General features: G+C 49.6%; 1 protein-coding gene across 1 annotated transcript in view; it reads right to left on the bottom strand.

Annotated features, from left to right (window-relative positions):
- The window catches only part of CEMIP (cell migration inducing hyaluronidase 1), a 162,417-nt gene extending 139,095 nt beyond the window's left edge, over positions 1-23,322 (bottom strand). The window contains exon 1 of the mRNA XM_060157354.1: positions 23,062-23,322. The gene's annotated coding sequence lies outside the window, so the exon portion shown is untranslated. The remainder of the gene's footprint in view (positions 1-23,061) is intronic.
- Positions 23,323-24,693: the final 1,371 nt, after the last annotated feature.

Here is a 24,693-nt window from a genome sequence, read left to right as displayed (position 1 = left end):
CAGAGGCGCTCTTTCAACTCTTACCTTGGTGCTGGGCAAGGACGCCAGCATGGGAAGAGCCTGGCTCATGAGGCCATCTAAACCTGAAAAGAAGGGCTTCTTGTTTGCATGTCTGCTTTGTAAATATTGTCCTGGGCCGGGCAGGAAGAGGCAGATTTTAAAAACACCCATAATCATCATCTGTATATTCCTTTGCTCTGGACCTGACTCATACAGAATGCAAACAGCCTTTAGCTGTTTTTTCAGGATGAAGCTGACCGGTTTTTCCCGGGGTGATAGGATCTCTCAGCTGATTTTATCAGCGTGCCAAGCCTGCTCTTTGGGCTCTTGAGGTAAGAGGTATCAGTCTGCCTCTCCTGCTTTCATGCAGTTGTGGGAGCTGGGGCGGGATGGGTATGGACACAGAAATTGGGGTTTTCGTACCAGCTGAACGCCTGCAGGGACAAACGTACACTCGCGGGGCAGCAACGATGGCTCAGCCACGTGACTTGCTTCCGGCATTGGTTCTCCAAGAAACTCAGGCCTGGGCTACCTCCCACGTTAGAGAGGAACTAAAACTTTCCCCGACAACAACAAAAGCAACATCAAAACTCTTTCTACCCGGCCCTTCCGCTTGCCCCATGGTTTAGGTACTAGGACAAGAAATCTGTCTCAGCTTGTTCTCACCAGAGGGAAGATCTTGGGTTCTATCCCAAAAGGAATATCCATTTGCTCTCATGTCAGAGTCCTTTGCAGAAGTTTTGAAATGTTCACCTGATGTGAAGAAATCCCAGTCGTCCATTAGGAAAGACACAGATGCTTCCAAAGTCTGATCCTGCATGAAAATCTGCCCTCGGATGTCTGGAGAAGCTGGGGAAAGGGGCTGGCATCCTCCTCCAGGGCTCTTAGGGTCCTGGAGAAAATCCCACTCCACCTTCCTGTCTACAGGTGGGGAAACTGAGGCTCAGAAGCAACCTGTCTCAGGCCACACAGCCACTTGGTGTGGAAGCCGAAAATGAAACTTGGGGTTCGTACTCCTTATCCCAGAACTCTCGCCATCAAATGACCGTTACGCTCTCAACGCTGTCTCCCATGCTCTCTGGCAGGGCAGCAACATCATTTACAAACAGAGCATACCCAAAGCACCATTATCTTCAGCAAGACGCAAGTCATAGAGATCAGAGTAATTCAGAGCTGAAAAGAGATCTTGGGGTCCAACAGATTCATTTTCCAGATGGGATCTGTGAGAGCCAAAGTTAGGCACTTCCCCACAACAGAAAATGAGTGAGAAGCAAAGAAGAGACCTGAGCTCCAACAGCACGCCTCCCCATCCACCCAGCGCCGCACACGCCTACAGATGTGCTGTGTGTCTTTGGGCCAGTTGCTTAACTTCTCTAGGCCTCTTTTATCTCACCTAGGTAGCCTGCATAGCACTAGACCCAACCTTGTGGAGCTGCTGGGAGACCTAAATGAGGCAAGAAACGCAAATATTGATCATAGTGCCTGGGAGATAGTAGGTATGCAAAAAACCATAACCATCATTATCACCACCTTCATTGCCTTGCTTCCCGGCCCGGGGAATTTTCCATTACTATATTTGCTTCTTGCAAGATTCTTTTTGGTTTTGCTTTTGTTGTTTTACATAAAATCCTAAAATTAAACCCTCTTGGTTGCACATTTCCTAATCCAATTTGGCCTAAAAGTTTGGGTCAAAATTGAATTGAAGGGACCTCCCTGGTGGCGCAGTGGTTGGGAATCCGCCTGACAATGCAGGGGACACGGGTTCGAGCCCTGGTCCGGGAAGATCCCACATGCCGCGGAGCAACTAAGCCCGTGCGCCACAACTACTGAGCCTGTGTGCCACAACTACTGAAGCCCACGTGCCTACAGCCTGTGCTCCGCAGCAAGAGAAGCCACCGCAGTGAGAAGCCTGCACACCGCAACAAAGAGTAGCCCCCGCTCGCCGCAACTAGAGAAAGCCGGCGCGCAGCAACGAAGACCCAATGCAGCCAAAAATAAATAAATAAATTTATCTTTAAAAAATTGGCCTGAATACTGTTCATACACCTATGGGGAGGATGCCGCTCCTGCCTGGTCATTTCATAGCTGTGTGAAGTCATCCACCTCTGCACTGGGCGAGGAAGGTATGTGAGGAAATACAGAATGAGCTCTCAGGGCAGGGGCAGTTCACAATGGGGCTCAGGAATCATCCTCTTCTTAGGGCTCTGGGAGACATCAGTGGAGAACAATGGCCTTGAGAAGCCATTCTGCGTGGTAAGTCTGTACCCAGTGCAAGTGCAGATGGTTTTCTCCTTCCTGCCAGGACCACGTAGGCCTCAGAGGTGACCGGAATGTTGGCTCTCGTGGGTGGAAGGCTGGGGAAACTCAACAGAATTTCGTAATTGAGAAGATACAATCCCTTACCCACAAGGTATCGTTCAAGATAAAATCAAGGTGGGAGGGATGGAAACACTCCACTCCAGTCTCCATGATCCTAATCTGTGACCCCGGAATGACCCTTTCTTACTATTTATAGGTTTAGGATTTTAAAGGTCTGTTAAAATAGTAACCAACTGAAAGCCAAAATTATTCTCGGGAGAAAAACCTTTACCTGACAGCAGTGAGCTTGGGTCCAGTGAGAAGACACCCAGAGGGGAAACAGGCAGGACTGGGCCATCTCATGGGCATCTATGTGAGTTTCTGGAAGAGGCAATGCCTCTGGGCTGATGCAGCCCCAAGGGTACGCAGTCCGGCAAGTTGGGAGCACCTCTGTGCCAAGAGAAACGTACCCCTTCCTCAGAGCAGACACAGCCCCCCTACCAGGGCACCCAGCTTCGTGAGCAGAGTGGGGGAGAATTTCAGCTCTCATTTACCCCTGTTCCAGCACCTTCGTGCAGTTCACACATCCCAGCGGCTCTGAGGGAAGATCCCAGTTCAACCTCACCATTCCTTTACAGAAGCAGGGGTGGATCCATCATTGTACAAATAAGAAAACTCGGGCCTGGAAAAGTGAAGCTGGTGGTCCAAGTTCACACGGCAAGCCAGTGACAGAATCTTGAACCCAGGACCTCTGACCTCAAAGCCATCGCTCTCCTGATCACATCACAAGATGGAAGTGTCAACATGCCAGAAACCTTCCAGGACACGTACCCAATCAGTAGATTTATTTCAGTCATTCAAAGATGTGGTGAAAAGCAGCAGGAACTGACCCAGAATTGCAGCAAAGTGATGTCACCACTCTGGCCAGCCCACACCCCACGGTCATTATTTTAAAAGCGATGAGACCATCCATGAAAGCTGGCGCTGGAGCCATGCCCCTGTCAACATCCGGGTGTGTGGGCAGGGCCTGGAGGAGGTCCTCTGGGGGCTGCATTGCTGACAGGGTGGGTAAGGGCTGGAACCTCAGCTGGCAGAACCTGCCTACCCACACCCGGCTAACGGCAAGGGCATCAGGAAGGGTGAACAGGGCTTCCTTCGGGCTCTGGGACCTGCCCTGCAGCAGCTGATGGCTTAAGCCAGCCTTCAGGAAATGCAGCCAAGATCCTGTGTTGCATGGCCCCCTTCCCACCACAGGGTCCCCTACCTCCTGGGTACTCCCGCTCCCAGGTGCTGGCCTGTCCTTGTTACTGTACTTGGAGGATGGATGGATGGCCAACACATCCCCACAAGATTAACTGATGGCCCAGGTGCTAGCTGAGATGAATGCAGGTACCACGACATGTTTGCACAATTAAGGCTCAGGGAGAAATCATGCAAGGTGTCACCATATAAGTACATCCGAGTGCAATATGACTATGGAGGAAGCAATTCTATCCAAGGCAAGTGTCGTGGATTGATTACAAATGTGGCCCCATTCCCCCCACCCTTTGCTCTTCTCCCTAGATCCGCGTCCTTTGCAATATGGGTTTGTAGCTTCTCCCATCACAAGGGAGAATCAAAATCTTCTCCCCTTGAACATGAGCTGGTCCTGCTTCAGAATGAAGCAGAAGTGATGATATGCCATTGAGTTCTGAGATCCAGGCATGCTTTCCCTCTGTCTCTGAGAGCCGGATCAGTCACCTTAGAACACACCCAGGCTAGCCTGCTGGATGATAAGAGATACATGGTCCAGTGCCCCTTATTCTCTCAGAAGAAAGTCAGCCAACGCCAAGCATGTGGGCAAGGACATCCTAGACCAGCCAGCCTCCAGCCGTTCTGACAGTTGAATCGAGACACCGATGAGCCAGCTGGCTGGCAGGTGCCATCCGGCCATGGAAGGCCCCGTGCACCAGGCTGAGCTGTTTCCCCATTGGCCCCCAAATCTCTAGACCAACAGCTCCACTTTCTAACAGGTTTTTGGAAAGTTAAAAGGAGAGGTAAACTCAATGCCTTTGCCCCTACACATCTTTTCAATAGGGTCAGAAACAGTAGGAACCTTAATTACTTGGCAAATCTTCTTAGAATATGAATCTCTTCTCTAACTTGGATATAAAGTAAGTGTTTTGAAAATATGGTTTGCAAAGACACCCCAAGAGTGTGACTATCACATGTATTCCATGAAAAATAAAGACTTGGATGAGGAAGACGTCCTGAAGTACGATGACATTACAGTCAAGGTTTTCCCAGGACTTTAATAAAGAGAAAGACCAACAGTTTGAAAGGAGTTGCCACCACCAGTGTTAACTAGTCCAGCTGTGGGAAGACATGGAAAAGCCAGCCGCGTTCACTTATTAGTCATTCATTCGTTCATTCATTCTATAGAGGTAGCAGGCAGTGACTCTGTCACAACCTACAATAGGCCCCGAGGCTCTATAAATAAGTAAGAGGTGAGCCCCCAGGCAGAGGGGGAGAACGGACATCCAACCATATAACTCACGGGGTCTGTCATAACAGAGATACTCTGGGCACCCAGAGGACAGTGAGGGGATTTCAGCTGCCTCTTCAACATAGGCTAGGAACAGATCCCCTTACACTATTTGTGCATAAAACTTTCTATTTCGTGGAAGAGACTGCACCCAGGATGCTGGCATCCCTCTGGACCAGGGCTTCCGTAGTCTGGGTAAGCATGGGCACCCCAGTGAGTGGTCTGTCTCAGGCTTTGACTCACAGAGATGGGACACAGAGATGACCACCCAACCCAAGGAGGAATTATCCAGCTCCTCTCCCCAGACAGCGCTGCCCAGGGACTGCCCAGATGTAGAGCTTGCACGCCGGCTAGCAGCCCAGTGTGCCACCAGACTGGTCCTCATTTGGCTAAATTCTTAGAGCAGAACAGCCGGCAGAGCTGGCCGCGTCCCTGCAGAGCTTTGGAGACACAGCCAGGCCTGGTCCACTGAGGTGGAATCTCTGAAGTCCGCCCAGATGGTCAGATCAAATGTCTGGCTGAATTCCTGCCACGCTAGCCTTATCACATTTCTGCCATCTTCTACGCTGGTAACTGGATCAGCTAAGCTTTCACTGGCAGTACAAACCAATGGATAAAGGAGAGCCTGTTCAAGAAAACTGTGCTTGGGTAACAGGTTAGTTGACTGAGGGGAAAACTAAGTTAGAATCTGTCTTTGCACCACGAACTGAAATAAATTCCACGCAGGTCAAGGAGCTTAAAAATCAATCCACAGGACCACCAGAAGACTCTAGAATTGTACACTGATGGAAGAAATCCAGAAGGAGATGATCAACAGATTGGACTACACGAAAAGATTTTACAAAATCACCCAAAAGGAACCGTTCTCTGGACATCTCTCACTCCAAACCTTCATCTCTCGCCCCATCTGGCTTTGTCCAAACACTCCCGCCGTATTGAACTGCTGGTAGCTCCTTTCATGAAACACACTGTCTGATCTCCCTGTGTCCAAAGGGCCCTTCTCTGACTGACGGACAGATTCTCACTATGTCGTAGGGTTCAAATCAAGCATTAAGTCCTCCAGGAATAATGGAGTCCTCTCACTTTTCTGCCCCCTCTGTGCCTTGCACGAACACAGAATGTCTTACTGTTCTCCTTTATTCACAGGACCACCCCACCTTGAATTGTAAGGTAGGGGAATGAATTATGGTGTTTTGTACGCTCCGTGTCTGGTGTAGAGTGGTTGATTAATAAGTGTTTGCTGAGTAAACTGGCTAAGCAAATGCAATATCTCCTGGTTTTATTGATTCACCTGGCACTGACTCAAAGCTTCAAGGGCGCTGGTATCTGTTTCGATAAAAGTCAGACTGATAAAAGCACTGCTGACTTATCACCCATGTAAGTGGGACACGGAGCACGTACCACAAGTCCTGTGATAAGAGCATTTCATCCAGAGTACCTTTAGCCTGCTCATTCATCTCCTGGCAGGCTCCTGTTGAGTACAACTTTGGGTTTCAAGTTCTCCATCAGAGCCATCCAAGACGAAAAATGGACCCACTGAGGGTACACGTTAGGGACACCGAATTTCGCCGCAGACCTTATCCATTTGCAAAGCACTCTGTGGTCTAAGCGTAATCAGCAAAGAGAAGCTAACCCAAATCTCTGTTGAAAATCCTTGCTAAGGTCTGTTTCAAGGTGTTTTAAAAGTGTGGTGGGGGGGAAAAAAGCACCTCTTTATGGAAATACTTTCTGGTACAAACTGTGTATAACTGCAATAATAAATTGCAAAATGGAACAGAAGCAATTTCATACCTTACCCGCAGAGATAATCATTAAACATTCCATAGCATTTAAAAGTCACTGATTTTTTGAAAGCAATGAATAACCCCTATTGAAAAGATGCAAGGTTTCTTGCTTGGTCATGCCCCTTGGCGTCGCGAATGTGTATCTCCAACCCAAACCTTCTCCAGTCTTCCCAGCACCCACCCAGGTACTCAGCCCCCAAACCTGGGAGTTTCCCTAGACACCTCCCTTTCCCTCACCCTATGTCCAAACCACCATCCCGTTCCGCCCACCTTGTCTCCTAAACACCAGCGGGATCCACCCGCAGCTCTCCCTCCACCGTCATCTCACCACCTCTGCACCCCTTGCCCAGCACCAGAGCCTCCTCTGTGTTCTTCCTGCTTTTGCCAACCGCTGCCCACCCCGCAACACACACCGCCACCCCCTACCCACAGGAAGTCATCTGAGAGCAGCCAGAGGGCCCTTTTGAAAAACAAGTATCAGACAATGTAACTCCCTTGCCTAAAACCATTGAATGACTCCATCGCATTTAAACGAAGTTCACAGTCTTGAACGTGCTTTGAAGGATGCTGCAACGATCTTCCCTCTGCCCCACCCCCCTCCCCTACCTTCCACTCCAGTCTTGCCTTGCCCCCCTCCTTCCCTGCCCCAGGCAGACTGGGCCTCTCTCAGGTCTCATCCCAGGGCCTCGATGCACTCCTGCTGCCCGAGGCATTCCTGCCCCACTCTCGGTCTATCTAAACCTCCTAGCATCCTCCTAGGCTCTGCCTAAATGTTGCTCTTTCAAAGAGACTCTCCTCCCACCCTCCAACTCCTTCCATTCCCCCCTCCACCACCCAGCTCCCCAGATGCCCTGACCGTTTTCTCTCCTGGTACCTTTTTTTTTTTTGCGGTACGCGGGCCTCTCACTGTTGCGGCCTCTCCCGTTGCAGAGCACAGGCTCCGGACGCGCAGGCTCAGCGGCCATGGCTCACGGGCCCAGCCGCTCCGCGGCATGTGGGATCCTCCCGGACTGGGGCATGAACCCGCGTCCCCTACATCGGCAGGCGGACTCTCAACCACTGCGCCACCAGGCAAGCCCCTCCTGGTACCTTTTAACTTCGCTTCGTATCACCAACCATGGTTTGAAACCACATACGCATGCGCATTTCCTTATAGGTCTCTCTAAACCTCTCTCTCTAAACCTTCAATACAGTGGCCACCTGAGGCTAACGAGCACTTCAAACACACCTGGTCCCAACGGTGATGCGCTATAAGTGTAAAATCGCACCGGTTTCAAAGACTTGGTATGAAGAGAAGACGGTAAACTACCTTGATACTTTCTATATTGATTAGCCATGGAAGTGACGACAGTTTGGATGTGTTGGGATAAAGTATGGTATTAAAATTAATTTCACCTGTTTCTTTGGACTTTGTGTTGATGGAGCTGCTAGAAAAATTAGAATTCCACATGTGGCTCACCTTACACATTTGTTTTTAGGACAGCACTGCTCTAGACTGCAATCTCCACGAAGGCAGAACTCGGCCCATTTTGTTCACTGCCGCATCCCCCAGGGCCTAATACAGCATCTGGAATTGTATGAGCTGATTCCAGTGAATTGCTAAGTGCATGAAGAAACTAGTGAATGAATCCAGGTAAGCAAAGAAGAAACTTGTGGTTGAAAAGACAGTCCTATGGCAAGTCTGTAAACTTGCTCTTACTTTGTGTCAGGTAATAAGGGGGAGAAATTTCTGATTAGGAACTGTCTGGAACAACAAGGTAGGACTCCCTCTTAAAAGCGAAGTAGAGCTAATAGACCATCAGTGGTTAAACCAGAGAAAAGTCACCAATAGCAGAAAAGCAGAGATAAACTTCTGAAGGGTCTCTGACCCCTGGTTAGACCATTGTTCAAATCCCCCAAGCCAGGAACCCACTTGGCAACATTTTGTCCCCAAAATAAAATGATAAAGATTATAAAGATAACTTGACAAAAGCCTTCTGCTCAAATTCAAAGGTAACACCTGTGTTCATAAAACTGTAATTAGTACCAATTAAGGATCTGGGGGCAGAGGGGCCCAATTACACTCAGTCTTTGTTTTTTATTCTCATCCACTAATCAATATTGAGCCCAGAATTTCCCCAACACGTGCTCCCCGGCATGTGAGTCTCACCAAGTCCTCTATGGAGAACGCTCTCGGGAAGTGCTGGGTAGGCCACTCCCCTCCTGGAGATCCACGAGGCACAGTGGTTTATAAAGGCTTTGAGAAGACCTTTGAGAATAAAAACTGGTCGACTTTTTTGTTTTTAACTGGCATATAGTTACTTTACAATGTTGTGTTAGTTTCTGCTGTACAGCAAAGTGAATCAGCTATACATGTATATCTCCTCCTTTTTGGATTTTTTTCCCATTTAGGTCACCACAGAGCACTGAGCAGAGTTCCCTGTGCTCTACAGTAGGTTCTCATTAGTTATCTATTTTATACGTAGTAGCGTAATATGTCAATCCCAATCTCCCAATTCATCCCACCCCCCTTCCCCCCTTGGTATCCATACGTTTGTTCTCTACCTCTGTATCTCTATTTCTGTTTTGCAAATAAGTTCATGTGTACTGTTTTTCTGGATTCCACATATAAGCAATATTATATATTTGTTTTTCTCTTTCTGACTTACTTCACTCTGTATGACAATCTCTAGATCTATCCACATCACACCAGTCAGAATGGCCATCATCAAAAAATCTACAAACTATAAATGCTGGAGAGGGTGTGGAGAAAAGGCAACCCCCCTGCACTGTTGGTGGGAATGTAAACTGGTGTAGCCACTATGGAGAACAGTATGGAGGTTCCTTAAAAAACTAAAAATAGGGACTTCCCTGGTGGCGCAGTGGTTAAGAATCCACCTGCCAATTCAGGGGACATGGGTTCGAGCCCTGGTCCAGGAAGATCCCACACGCCACGGAGCAACTAAGCCCGTGTGCCACAACTACTGAGCCCGTGTGCCACAACTACTGAAGCCTGCGCACCTAGAGCCCGTGCTCCGCAACAAGAGAAGCCACTACAGCGAGAAGCCCACACACCACAACAAAGAGTGGCCCCCGCTCACCACAACTAGAGAAAGCCTGCGTGCAGCAACGAAGACCCAACACAGCCAAAAATTAATTAATTAATTAATTTTTAAAAATAACTAAAAATAGAGCTACCAGCAATAACTAAAATAACTAAAAATAGAGCTACCAGCAATCCCACTCCTGGGCATATATCCAGAGAAAACCATAATTCAAAAAGATACATGCACCCGATGTTCACTGCAGCACTATTTACAATAGCCAGGACATGGAAGCAACCTAAATGTCCATCAACAGAGGAATGGATAAAGAAGATGTGGTACATACATACAATGAAATATTACTCAGCCGTAAACAGAATGAAATAATGCCATTTGCAGCAACACGGAAATGGATCTAGAGATTATCATACTAAGCGAAGTAAGTCAGAAAGAAAAAGACAAATACCATATGTCACTTATACGTGGAATCTAAAATACAACACAAGTGAACATATCTACAAAACAGAAACAGACTCAAAGACACAGAAGAACAGACTAGTGGTCGCCAAGAGGGAGGAGGGGAGGGAAGTACTGGGAGTTTGGGATTAGCAGATCCAAACTATTATATAGAGGATGGATAAACAACAAGGTCCTACTGTATAGCACAGGGAACTATTCAACATCCTGTGATAAACCATAATGAAAAAAATATGAAAAAGAATATATGTATATGTGTAACCGTCACTTTGCTGTCCAGCAGAAATTAACACAACATTGTAAACAACTATAGTTCAATAAAATTTTTAAAAATTAAAAAAAATTAAAATATCATTCATTCACTTATGGTTACCAAAGGGGAAAGAGGCGGGAGTGATAAATTAGGAGTTTGGGATTAACAGATATATACTACTGTATATAAAATAAACAACAAGGACCTACTATATACCACAGGGAACTATATTCAATATCTTATAATAACCTATAATGGAAAAGAATCTGAAAAAGAATATAAATATAAGTGACACTTTGCTGTACACCTGAAACTAACACAACATTGTAAATCAACTATACATCAATAAAATTTTTTTAAATTTATTTAAAATGTCATTCATTCATACATGTGTGTCAAGCACCAGCTCAGGTCTGGAGAGGCAGTGGTGAGCCAGGAGGACCCAGTCCCCTGTCCCTGCGGATGCTGAACTTGGCACACAATCTTTTCCTCCGCACTCGACCTCTGGAGCGCACGCCTGGGCCATTCAGATGGTGGCTGCAGGACTGGATACTTCCCCGAGTTTACCGAAGTCCGAACGTTTGAAAATGCCCCCAGAAGTTACAGCACTGCCCTCTCCACTTAAAATGTCTACTAATCCAATCAAGTCTGTTGACAAGTGGAAGAGAAATGCCACTCCATATACCTCGTATGTACCAGGTCACAACTCTAAGAAGTCTGCCATGTATTATTTCACTATTATTTGCCATGGATTATTCTCAGAATAATACACACTCATCCCGTTTTAGAGGGTGAATAAACAACGAAGGCACTTGTCCAAGGTCACAGAGCTCATCAGTGGCGGAGGCACAGTTAGGTCTGCAAGGCTCCAAAGCTCATGCCCCTTTTCAGCTCGTGACACCATCTCTAACATCCTCTAATCAAGGAAAGTATAAGCTAAAGAGCTTGAAAACATGATGAAGAAAGAATATAAAAAACAGTTAATTCTGTAGTCAGCAAAATCTAAAGGAGTCTTTTCTGAAATACTTCCTTCATATTTCTCTCCGTTCATCTGATTAGAACCATCTTGGAGATATTGATGATCTGAATCTAAACTAATATGTTTCTGTCAGAGGGCAGAGCCCCAGACCTCATGACCCCTCTCTCCTCTGGTCATTCGATGGGCCCTCTTAGATTTGCTGTAGGACGAAATACAGTCCTGGGTACAGGAGCAACGCTAAGAGAATATCTGTGGATGGGTTTAGTTCACTGAAATCACCTGAATGTCTAATTGCAGATACAGGGCAGGAAAGAGATGAAGGTTGGAAGGTCACCCTGGCACCTCTGCAGGCCAGACAGCGTTCAGAGCATCTGTTTCATCCAGTTTAAGCTGGACTATTTGAACTGGACTAACATCTTTCACAGTGACTGCTCTCTCCTTCCTCAAGGTGGGCCTCCCGTGAAAATTCTGTCCCTTTCGCCCACATTCCTTCCACCACTTCTGCTGCAGGTCAGTCAAACAAAGCAGTTAGGAATTTGCCCAAGAATTTGTGAAGAATTACGAAGGTGCTTACAAAAAAGTCAGCACAAAGGCCACGGGATGAAGACTAGAACATTCTGACCCCACAGTGAGACTGGATACAGAAAGCAGGGAGGCATCAGCCTGGAGGAATAATCCCGAAGACTCCTGAGTCTCAGAGCATTTTTCTCAAAGGCTTGGAGCTCTACCTGCAGAAGGACCAGCCCTCACGTTGGCAGGGTCTCGGGCCACGAGATCCCTGAAATATTTCCAATGTAATGTTCTCCCTCTTGTCTGGGCACCAATAATTCACTGTAGGCAGTGCAGTTTCCTTATTGCCTTTGCTGGGCCCTAGGAGCTACATTCTCAAGTGAGAACTGGCATTCTGGAATGGACTTCCTGCCAAGACCACCCTTAGGACTGAGGAACACAAGCCCAGCCCAAGCCACCTGCCACCAGGAACAACGGTCTAATGTCCAACTACTGGCGACACCCCTTCCCCTCGTCAAAGCCACTTACGTGAAAGGCCGAACGCCCTGACTCAGCCTTGAAGGACCATCACCACCTGCCCCCACTTTTACAGTCTCATTGACAGGGAGCTCCTAGACCTTCCCCCACATATCTGCTTTCTAGATTCTCTAAATTTAGTTAAGGCTCTTCCTGCCTTCCTAACCCTCCCTTCTCTGGCCAGCAAACTGGACACTCCTTCAAGGCCCCCTCAGAACTTCCCTGGCTGTCCAGTGGTTAAGACTGCACTTCCACTGCAGGGGGAGCGGGTTCGATCCCTGGTCGGGGAGCTAGGATCCTGCATGCTGCACGGTGCGGCCAAAAATAAAAGAAAAACATTTTTTTAATTAAAAAAAAGGCCCAATCAAAAAGCAGTTCCCCATGATGCCTTGTCTCTTTCCCCAGCAGTTATTTCTCATCCATCTGTAGTGCTTCCACATTGTCCACCCCTGCCTTACAGCACAGACTGTAGGTACCTGAACGCCTGTCTGTCCATCTCCTCAACTGGGAGCTTCTCCATGGCAGGGAGATGCCACGGAGTCATTTCTGAATCCCAGAAAGAACTGGCGAATCAACAAGTGTGTCTGGGTTGCCATTATTCTCAAACTGCTTTATCATGAATTACGATATTCCCCTCAACGTGCTTTCTCCAAGTTTAAGAATCAGGGAACATGAGTCGTTATTCAGAGCATGGGTTTCTGGACTCACACAGACCTGCGTCAACTCCGTGACATCCAGGCAAGTGACCTCAGGTGGATCTCACAGAAACTCCTCCACCTGAGGCCTTGCCTTGCCTCAAAGTTGTCAGGAGGATTAACTGAGGTGATGTATGTAAAGTTCTCTGCCTGGTGCCTGAACGTAGTAAGCGCTCAAGAAGCACTGGATACGAATAAACATGATGGGAATAACCACAGGGCCACCAGAGTACAGACCTCCGAGAAGGTGACTGGCAGGCTCAGGGTTCATTCAGTTCCCAGAGCAGAATACACAAGACTCAGCATCAACTCTATTCCGCCGAGAAAAGCACATGCTTGGGGGGGGGGGGGGGGGACGCGGGTTGGGACTCAGAGGCAGGACTCATGCATTTGTACATTTAATGCACATTTGAGTACCTGCTATATGCTAGTCCTTGGGAATAGAACAGAACATAAAAGAGTCTCTGCCTCTGAGCCCTGAATGAAGAGATGACTGTCTTATCCTGGGAGCGGCTGAGATGGGAGCCAGCCCCGTGCTCCACACTGAGGGGAAACCCTCGCCTTGCCCCACGTTTCCCAGAAAGTCCACCAAAGGGCCCTGTGTGAAGCGGACATTCCCCATTCAAAGTGCGACTCTACCCCTCTCTGTTCCCCTTGACCTTGGAGAGGTGATGTCCTCAAGCAACCTCAGCAGAGCAGAAGCTCAAGTTCATACTTATTAGGCAAGATTCAGCAGAAGCATCATCTTTTTTCCACGTTAAAAATAGCTTCTTGCTTAAAGTAACTGTATGTGGGGAATGTCTAAAGGAAAAATGAACTTCACTACCTGGTCATTCTCAGAAAATCCTGGGATATGTTTATATGTTACCATTTGTAACAACATTGCCCAACGATTTTAAAACTGAAAACAGATTTCAGCTCAGCCACCTGGAAAGCTCAAGTGTATGCAGAGCCCACAGTTAGGTGGCCAAAGGAAACTCCCAGCTTCTTCAAAGCTGTGAACCAAATCGACACCAGCGAGATTGCTGTGCCTTTTTATTTTTACAAAATCACTTACGTGAGAAGAAATCCTTGCATGTGAGAGTTCCGAAACCCAAATCCCACAACTGCCTTCTCTTTTGTTACCAGGTACTGAATTAAGAAATCTGGTAAACTCAATTCCTTCTTAAGAAGTCACAGACATGGTGACACATCCGGCCAGCATAACTGGCAAAACATTCTACAAGGGAACACCACAATTCCTTCCCTCTCCAAAAAGGAAGTTAAGGAACGGAGAAGGGAAAATATCGCCTTCAGATCACATGGGCGTCTGAAGAGGACCCACGTACGTCTCTTCTCCACTTTCCCTAAGACTTCTACACCCCCAGTTCAGATCAACAGGTAGGCTAAGAGCTGGAGGCGCCTTTAGCATCCCCAAAGTTTGTTTGTGTGTCTCTGGCACCGATATCTGCATCAGAAAATATCAGAACAGAAGCAGCACTGACGGTAAGGACTTTGACCTCCCAACAGGAAGGAGCCCTAGAGGGGGTCGGTCGGGAGAAGGGTGAGAACTCAGTCATCACTATAGCTAATATTGTAATGCAACAGTTAACAAACTGAAATTAATGCAAAAAAATCTATCGCGGATCAAATATCGAAATGTTAAATAAAGACAGAACCAGTATTACTGATTTTTCTTTTTACCTCTAGTACCTACATTTGCTTGTGTCTCATAAAAGGCTATAGAATCGACCAGCCACAAGCCCGGGGCTCAGCTGTGAGCACCCATTGGGTAGAGCCTGGGGACGGCTGTGGGAAGGAGAGAGAAAGGACCCAAGCACACTCATGGCTTAGCAATGCTGGGCAAATAACAACCTTTTGCTGAGTAACATGGAAATAGATCTGAAACATATGGATTAAATTCCTCCCAAAATAAACACAATTTTTAAAGGAAAGGAAAAGTACTTAGCCACTATGTTTGAGGTTTTCCTGAACCCAAACCTTCGGAAAATTAGCATACGAGCGAATTACTCAGGGGCTGTAACACAGTCAGCTTTGAAACAGGCTCGTCATAAACCACCAGTTTGTTTTTAAAACGAAAAAATTTAACAGTTTGCCTAAATCTGCTCCCTGGCTCAATCCTTTTGAGGTTCATTGTCGTTGTTCTTTACAGGAAGGAGAACAGTTTGGCATGCCCGCCGTCCCCTGGGAGGCTCTGGAGACCCAGCAATCTGGGGCACTCGAGGAGACCAAGCTGGGAATAACGGTCCGCACCACTCAGCACGGACAAGAGCCGTGGAAAGAAGGCACCCGGCTGAGTGATGCATTGGACTAAGAGCTGGACAGACCCCCAAGATGTCACCCTGTACCAGCTCTGTACCCTTGGGCATCAGTGTACTCATTGCCCACATGCAGGTACCACTGCCCCCTCAGGGGAGTGGAGGGAAGGAGGGCATGCAGCGTGGTGAGAGCCGGGCAGCAGCCTCTGCATCCAAGTGGACAGCTCAGGCTCATCACTGGCCACCCATCAGACAGTCCTGTGGGACCTCGGGAACCAGTGTCTTTGGTCACCCGTCCCAGCCTAAGTCCCGCCCTAGGAAGCAAGGGGAAGCTGAATCCCCGCGGTTTGGGAGTCAAGGCCATAGTTCCGGGTGTTCCCGTTTCCAAGGCAATGGGGGCCGATCCCAAGACCTCTGGACACGAGGCCACCTGGATACGGAGGCTGCTGATCACCAGCTCTCCGGCCTTCCCGGACGCTGCCCAGTTCCATGTGTTGTTGGTCTGGCAGCAGAACAAGCCCCAGACAACTACAGATGCCCGTCCTGGAGGGAACCCTCGTTTGCCCCTTCCCTCCATCAGGGTTCCTCACATACCCAGTGGAGTTCTCCAGACCGAACATACCTTACTTTCATCACCTTACATCAGTCATATGATGATGTTTTTGGAGCTGGCTCTGTGAACAGAGGGAGCTCTTCAGATCCCTTTCTGAAGGCTGGCGGCACCCATCAGTGAGGGGTGGGGCTCTCTTTGGGCGTTGTCCCATTTAGAGTATCAATTTCCTCCTTTAAGAGAGCTTTGTAAGATGCCCACGGGAGCTCCAGCTCGAACTGAAACCTTCCGCCTCACCCCGGGCCAGTGGAACTTTTCCATTCTTATATTTCTGGCTTACAGTCCCTTTTCAAAACTCACTCTTGGCTGCATCAATGAAAAGGGATGCAAGATCCTGGGTAGAATTTGTTGAGTCTTATACCCTAGAAATATGCTTTTTTTTCCTTGCCAGCTCTTAGAGACTCTGAAAAGCCTCGTAAGATTAGAAAAGATTGAGTAACAAAGTTGAAAATAAAAAGCCCATTTCTGCAAGAAGCTCACAGCTCCACTCTCCTCCTCCGGTGGTCCTCTACGGCTGGAGTTTTTTTTGAAATAGCACCTGCCACGTTTCCTTCCCCACCCATACCCCATATACCCCATGTTCGTTAGAGTGTCACACTGGATAATTCTGGTTTCTTTTCATTGAAAATTGTTGACTCAACAACCAGCAAGACGTCTAGAATGTGAAGAAGACTTGGCAAGACAGACCACGATAAGACTAAGATAACACTCTTAATGTTACTGCCAAGCGCAAAGGGAGAGGCTCCAGGACAGAGGTTTCCAAACTGGGTTCCTTGGAACCCATAGAGCTCCGTGGACTCCTTTGAGGACCTCAAGACGAAAACCAAACCCCTACTCCCAGCCGCAGTCACATTTCCTCTGCTTTGTACATTAGGATTTAGTAAGATTTTATGGAAAAAATACGGTTAAATTAATTTTAAACCACTGGTCCAAGAAACAAAAGGCCCCAGAGACCTACAGCTGCCCGGAAGGACTCTCTCTCTCTTTGGTCAGGTGTGGCCCAAGGTCTGGGCAGTTCAGGTACAGGGCTTTGTGCAACTGAGGGGTTGCAGGAAGTGAAAGGTTTAAGCCTGTCTATGCTTCTGGATCTTTCCCCATGGCCCCCTCTCTGTGTAGAATGCCTTCTGAACTCCACTCCCCACATTGGTTTCACCAGAAAAATCCCTGTAAACTGCTAATCCTTCTAGACGCACCTCTTCTCATGCCCCTTCTCAGGGAAGCTTCCTGGGATGTCCCCTGGCTTTGCCTTCCCCCGGCAGGCCCCCTGCCCACCACACCTCCTGACCCATCTGTCCTCGCCTCGGTCACACTGCCTGGCAACTGCTGACACTGATGTCTGCTCCCCCCGTGGGACTGTTAGCTCTGGAGGACAGAGACCATTTATTCAGCTCTGTCTCCCCAGTGGCTAACACAGGGCCTGCCCCGTAGAAGAAGCTCAAAACCTTGTACTCAATTTCTTCCCTGCTTCCAGATGCGGCAGTGGCTGACTCAGTGCGACTGCACCCTTGCATCTTGGGCTGCAGGGGGCATCGCTGATTACCAGCTCATCCCCACAGGAAGGCTACAGGGAGGGCAGCTGAGGAAGACAATTGAGCCTTGAATTTCATTTTCAGGTTCCAAAAAAAAAAAGTTGTGATCTTTAGAGTCAAGTGAAGTTGTTTAAATGTAAACAGGCATTCTCAGTGTCTGGAACCAGAGTGAGATGAAATTCCCCAAGTGATCTCTTAATACCACCAAAATTACATTCAAATGCCTCTGCCAGGCAAAGATAAATTACCATTTGCACAATGGTCTTGCACTTAAAAGTAACTCGGTCCAGAGAGCTTTGGAAAATTTATTATGACCAGGAAAAGGGGAAACTCAAAGGGGTTCAAGATATTTAGTCTACTGATAAGACAGCTTAGGAGTGACAATAATTATCTCCAAGAATTTGAAGGGTCGTTAGAAGGTCATTAGGAGGACACAGGCCAGCTGGGCCCCATCTACTCGGACATCAGAAATGGACTTAAATTATACCAAAAAGAGTTGAGTTGGCATCACAGAAGGTCAGCAGTGATGTAAGCCCTGGCGACCCAAAGGGAGCTCCACAGACCAGCAGCATCACCTGGGAGCTTGTGAGAAATGCAGATGCTCAGGCTCCACCCCAGATCGACCTGATCAGAACTTGCATTTTAACAAGCGCCCCTGTGATCTGTTTGCCTATGGAAGTCTGAAAAGTCCTGCCCAGTGTACTTTCCTCAGTCCCATGGGCTGGGTCCATGCCTTATAGCCAGAAAGTCTCAGGCCAACAGCATGAACTCCTGACCCCAGAAAAGGCCCCCAGCTTCCTGGGGAAGTCTGCAGCCCTCCTGCCCCCTCCTCCAGTGATGTCTAGAAACAGGAGAGGCAGAAGTCTAGCACAGATACTTCACATGCCGGAAGGACCCGCTTCTAGACGTGCCTTCCCTGTAACACAAAATGCCTCGTGGCTAAGCTCTTTTATGGACAGCTGAGGGAAAGAAACACACAGGGTTTTCAAAAGCAGTTGTCTGGTCAAAGCACTTTAAACCTGAGTTCGATCTATCATGTGGCTGTCCTCGCAGAAGATTCAAAGATAATGCCTCAGCAATATCCCCATGCAAGGAGCCAGGCTGTCCGGAGCTAGAGGGAGGAGACCTGTTCTGAGTAAGCGCCAGCGGGGGAGGCCGGCTGCCTGTGCGCCCCACGCACCCTCCCCTACCGAAGGCTCCCACACCTGCAGGGGGTGGGAAGGGAAGGATGGATTCGGATGTCTGGAACCGAGCTGAGCCTAGAGAGGGGCCCTGGAAAATAACAGGAGCAGGGGAGAGCAGCAGGTCCTCTCCCTCCGGGTGGGGGAGTGTGCTTCCCGGCACCGAGGGAACTGAGCAGAAAGCAAATGCGTATTTGATGACATTTCTCTGCGTGCAGCCTCTCTTCTGAAGAGCCAGGTTTGAAGGAAGCCTCGCATCAAAGCAGACAGAGGGAAAAGAAGGATAGGGAACCTACCAGAGAGACTAGGATGGCCCCTGGAAGTGCAGATAATGAGAGTCACTATGAGAGGCACCGGAGCCCTAGCCAATTTAACGAAATATCCACATGCCAGGCCTTTGGGAAAGGAGGCTCAGGGCCCAGCTATCAGCTGGCGAAACAATAAAAGGGAACTCGGTACTGAGAAGTCTCCTTCCGACCCATTACCATCCTAAACTCCTACTAACCTAACCAGATAGGAAAGTAAGGATGCGATCCTCCCCTGTTCCCTGTTCAGAGGAAACTGAATCGCCTCCACGTAATGATAAAAGCCAAGCAAAAGGAGACAACTGATGCATTACTCGGATGAGATGATCCATCTGGGCATCTGCCGTCGTGTGGAATGAGAGACGTAGCCTAGATTGATCACGGATATAGGCTCTTGTGAATGCAACCCATAAGCACAACTTTGTTCCTTTTAGGAACCCAACACACATGCTTGTATTTCTCTTTTGATTTATAACTACAAGTGCAAAATGTTTTTATCCTATCAAATTGTGCTCCTCTGTCAATACCACAGAAGGTACTAAAAGGGGGTCACTTAAGCGGCGGGCTTCAAAGGAGGCTGAGAGTAACTGAATTCACCCCTGTCATCCCGCCGGCCTTCCCCACTGAATGCCACTCTTGCCATTTGATCCGTCCGTCCCAGACACACAGACACTGCTGCAACAGGCAGAATGCCACACGATCTGTGAAGAGCCCCTTTCTGCCTCTCACACCAGTCCCTCCCCTCTCTGGCCCCTATACTCCAAAAGTGTTCTGTAGTTCAATAGTTTTCCTACCAGAAAGTCTTGTGTGCTGGAAACCGGAACTGCATGGGAGTCCAGAGAAGAGAACCGGGACTTAAAGGTCAGCCAGGGCCCATGTCCTCCTGTTCCGTTCACATTACCGGGTAGACAAAAGTCACAGAAAGATTCTCAGCATCTGTGGACTGCATCCTTCAGTTCCACTCCTTTCAGATGGAGGGAGCTAAGATTACTTCTGATCTACTAAAGAAAAAAAATATAGAAAATCTAAGAGCCCCAGAACGTGAAACTGGCAGAAACACACACACACAGACACGCACACATACACACATACATTTTGTGGGGAAAAAAAAAAAGTCTAACTGTAAGATTGGACCCACTACAACTCCATTATCCAAACTTCTGTGGTGTGTCACATATTAGGAATTTCTACCAGACAGACCCCCGAAGGTGGAGCTGGAGGAAATTTTCAGATCTATCTGAGAACAAGTAAGCGGCAATGCACCAGGCAGAGCGAGTGCGTGCCTTGGTCAGGGTCTCACAGCCAAGCAAGGCTCAAGCACAGGGGAATGCGTTTCCTGCCCGGTAACGACCACTCAGGGGTTTCCTAGCCCAGGTGCTGCCCTAGTGCAGCAACCCCTCACTTCACCCTGCAGGAATCCAGAAATGGGGCTGTGGACGCCAATCTCCATCAGTACCCGAGGGAACTTCACCTTCAAGAGGACAAAAAGGCCCCTCGGAAGATCCTGCATTCTTTTGAGAGAAGAATCAGGAAGAATCGATCATTTCAACCAGAGGGCTGTGATAAGATTTTGAAAATTACTTACTTTATCTTTTCTCCAGGTGATACAGGTGGGAAAAACAGGCAACTGATTTGTTTCATGCAAAAATTCTTCCATTTCTCTTTGGTGAACAAGTTTTCTTTGTTTTGGTTTGGTTCTGTTTGTTTGCATTGTGATCAACTTCAGCACTTTCATCAAGTCCATCAACAAGTTCTCGAACATGAATATGAAGTGGAGCTGGAGTCCCCATCAAACAATTACTAGGTTAGGAAAGAGAATAGAGGGCTGGTGAACGTAAGTCAAAAGCAGTGCACAACCGTCTTTAAAATATCCCTACAATCGCTACCATTTCAAGAGATTTCTCTGTGCTCAGCACCGGTATACGTGCTTTACACGGTGCTACTTAATTCTCATCAGCAACTCTGCAAGGTAGATTGTGTTGTCCCCAGTTTACAGATGGGGAAACAGACACAGAACTTAAGTGACTTTCGAGAAGTCACACATGCTGCTCCCAAAATAAATAAAGATGCTTTTTACTCTCCACGGGCCTTCGCCAGTCACAAACAGAAGCAGATCTTCTGAATTTCTTGCAATTTTAAAATGAAGGAAGATACATCTTCTGTGTAGGTGAAAATGACAAAATGAAGAGCCTCAACCAACGTCATTTCTTATCAGAGGAGGGAGACGTTTAATTTACTCAGATTAACCCCTACAGGTTCTCTCCACCCTGTTTCCAAGCAACCACCAACTCGAAAAACCCTCTACTGGGCTAAAGAGGAACCAATGGAAGCTTCTTTAAAAGTGTTACGGACCTGGGAGGAAACGATTAGGATCGGAAAACAGCATAGCTGCTTTTTGCACATGCATCCAAACTCATTCTCTATGCAGGTGTTCTGTCTGATTCTTCTCCATTCTGTCACCGTAACTGTGAAACTAATATCGCCTCCCAGTACCATATTTACTAAATAATTTAATGAAACGGAACATGACCCTATATCGTGTGCAGAAAACTGTTTGAGGGAGGTCCTTAATTAGGTCCGGCATTATGTCACTGCCTCAGTCGAACGCTCAGGCGTCGCACAGTCATAACACCTCGGAGGGCCCCGTGGGGCTGCTGAAAAGCCAGAGAAGCCCACCAGCCTCACCATCCCGGAGGTCCTGCACAGAGCTCAGCTGCAGGCTGACCTAGCAGCCGATCACAAACCACGCAGGCTCCCTTTATCTTCCTTTTGAGTGGCTCACGTCGCCTTGGGACCGGACACCGAGGGTTCCCGCAGACTACTGGTCCCTCTCCTCCTGCCCTGTGCCCTTACTCTGAGTCTGGGAGGAAAGCCGCGCGACTTCCCCGGGAGACCCAGGGCCACAGGCCGGGAGTGGAGGAAGCGGCTGGGAGCTGTCCATGGTGGCTCCGCGCCTGGGCACGCAGAGCCGCCGGCTCCCGCCCCCGGGCGCGCCCGGGATAACGCTCCAGACCGCCGGAATGGAGAGAGAGACTCGCTCCCAGGCTGCAGCCAGGCACTGGCTCACACATCAAAAGGTTAGTTTAGAAAGGGAGTTCTCACCTGTGGGCAGCGTTGGCTGCATGAAGCAGGACTCAGGACCTCAGATCCGGCTCCTGGCGGCGCGCCGGGGACGGCAGTAGTGTTGGACCCTTGGGGAACGGCGGCCGTCTCTGAGAACGCGGTCAGCGAGTCTGCGGCGGAGGACCTCGGCGCACTGAGCTCCTTTCTCAAGAGCACATGCGTCCGGCCGGGTCCATTCCAGAATGTCTCTGGCCCTGGTTCCCAGAGCGGCGAGCTGGAGACCTGGCCACGGCCCTGGCCTGCGCTCCACCAGGTCCCTGACTTTCTTCCCAACCTAATATGACCTTTCTTGGAGCTGACGACCCTTGCCAGGGACCGCCGAACCCTCTTGCAGCGACGGCAGGTTGGGGCTCTCAGCCTAAACAGCAGTAGGGGCCCTCGTGTCATCTAATATTCAATTGCCTCCACCCGTCGCGTGCCAGAGCGATGCTGGGTGCCTAGCGCCGTCGGGGAGTGCGCGAGCGTGTAGGCAGCGGGAGGCGGAGGGAAACACCAGAAGGAAGACCGTGCTGAAGGCCGAGCAGCAGGGCGCAGACCTGTTGCCAGATGCATGCCCACTCATGCACAGTGTGAGACGGCTCCTTATGGGCTGGACTCCGCGACCTGACCCTCGGAGCAGTCCCTCCTCGGCAAGACACTGTTTGGGGCGCAAGCCCCCCCGAGACATTCAGAACGGGGGAACTCTAAGGAAAACGGGTATCTGCCCCCGGCTGGATGCGCTCCGGGGACACTGGAGCCCCTGGCACCTGCTGCTTCCAAAGGCTCACACGACCTCAGAGAAATCCCACAGCGGACAGAGACAAGGACGTGTGCCCCTCAACAGACACGTGGACAGACAGACAGAGGCGGACCGCACAGCACTGAGTGGACAAACAGAAGCCAGTGACGGGTAACGTTTTCCCTATCACTGGTGGAGGCGCTGAACCCCCAGTCTGCCCTCCCCTCTGAGGCTGGGCAGTACGCGCAGCCCTGGCGCGCCGAGCCCGGCCCTCTTACCTCCCGGTCGGTAGCCAAGACAGTGGCACGCCTCGCGGGCCAGAAGCGCAGCGGCCGGAGCGGTCGGGGGCACACTGACGGGCCCTGCGATCTCCCGGGACGTAGGCAAGCGGAGTGGTAGTTCGTCTGGGAAAGCGGGGCTCAGCCCCTGACCACGCTCAGCTCCTCCGGCCCCGAGCGCCCCGCCGCCGACGCCCGCCGCGCCGCTTGCGCTCGCCAGGCTCAGCCGGGTTGCAACGCGCTGCGCTCGCCCGCGCTCCCCAGCCGCCGGCCAGAGCGGCGGCTTTTATAGCGAGCTGCCGCTTCAGCTGGCCGCGCCGGGCTGACTCCTCCCCGGGGCCCCTGACGCCCGCGCGCCACCGACCCGCCCCCCGCTGAAGCTCCCTCCCTGCCCAAGTGGGGCGGGGGCCCCGCGCCCCGGCCGGACCCGGGCGGGCTCTGGCGGCCGCTCTGGGAGACGCAGACCCGAGCCTGCGGAACCCGGGCGCGCGAAGTCCAGCGGCAGCAGCCGGGTGAGGGCGCTGGAGCCCAGGACTCGGATGGAGCAGCCGCAGTGGGCCGCCCAGAGCCTGTTCTCCGGACTCAGAGGGCTTAGAGTGGCGGGTGCGCAGGGTTAAAACCCCACTCGCGTCCAGGGGTAGGAGAGGCTATGGAGGAGGAAGTCCCGCGTCTGGAGCAGAATCGCGGGGGAGATAAGGTTCAGGGTTATTAAGCCTGAGAATCTTTTTTTAACTTGGGGTGTAATAGGGAAGAACAAATCTGACCCAATATTAGATCTGTTTCTTTTACTTTAACCTGCGTATTCTATTGCTTTTGCTTCGAGTTAACATTGTTGCCTGTAGCCTGAAATATACAGGATAGCCCGTGATAAACCTCTGACCTTTAAGAGTATGACACTTTTTCATGCATAAAGAGATACAAAGTTGCAGAACAGAGAATAACAGTCGTCTTGTTGGAGATTTACAGGAACATCGTGAGCTGACCTAGGTGGACAGCTGCAGGAGCAAAGGATTCCTACACCAAGAAGTTTGCAATAACCAACCACGCCCCTCCCTCACCTTGCCTTTAAAAATGCTTTGCTGAAACCCTTTGGGGAGTTCTGGGTTTGGGGGGGCACAAGCCACCTGTCTCCTTACATAGCCCTGCAATAAACATTTCTCTGCTCCAAATTCCCACATTTCGGTTGGTTTGGCCTCACTGTGCGTGGGGTACACGAGCTTGCATTTGGTAAGGAGTCAGTGTCTGTAGAAAGAGATCCTGGTCTAGGACCTAGCATTCCCTCCGAGAGGAAAAGGCGTGGGGCCTTGGGTTGAAACCAGAGTCAGACACGCCAGGTATGTGACTGCCCACGTGGGTCTTAACCTCCCTGGACATCAGTTTCCTCATCAGGAAAATGCGTTCTCTGATGCTTCCTTACTGACTGGTAGGATTTAAGTGAGGTCACAATAGTACAGGTACCTAGCACACGGCAGGTCTTCAGTAAGTTAGAATCCTTCCCGTACGTGGGAGAGGGCTCTGTACCTCTCTAACTGGACAGACTGAGGTCCTCAAGGGTCAGAGCAAGAAGGCATGACTGCTCTACATATTCCCCTGCCCGGGGAAGCAGTACTAGGGGAACGAGCACATAGCAGG

This window comes from Lagenorhynchus albirostris, chromosome 1 (genome assembly GCF_949774975.1).
Source record: "Lagenorhynchus albirostris chromosome 1, mLagAlb1.1, whole genome shotgun sequence".
Taxonomy (NCBI): domain Eukaryota; kingdom Metazoa; phylum Chordata; class Mammalia; order Artiodactyla; family Delphinidae; genus Lagenorhynchus; species Lagenorhynchus albirostris.
Note: the sequence above shows the minus strand (reverse complement) of the source record. Positions and strands in the feature narration are given on the sequence as shown.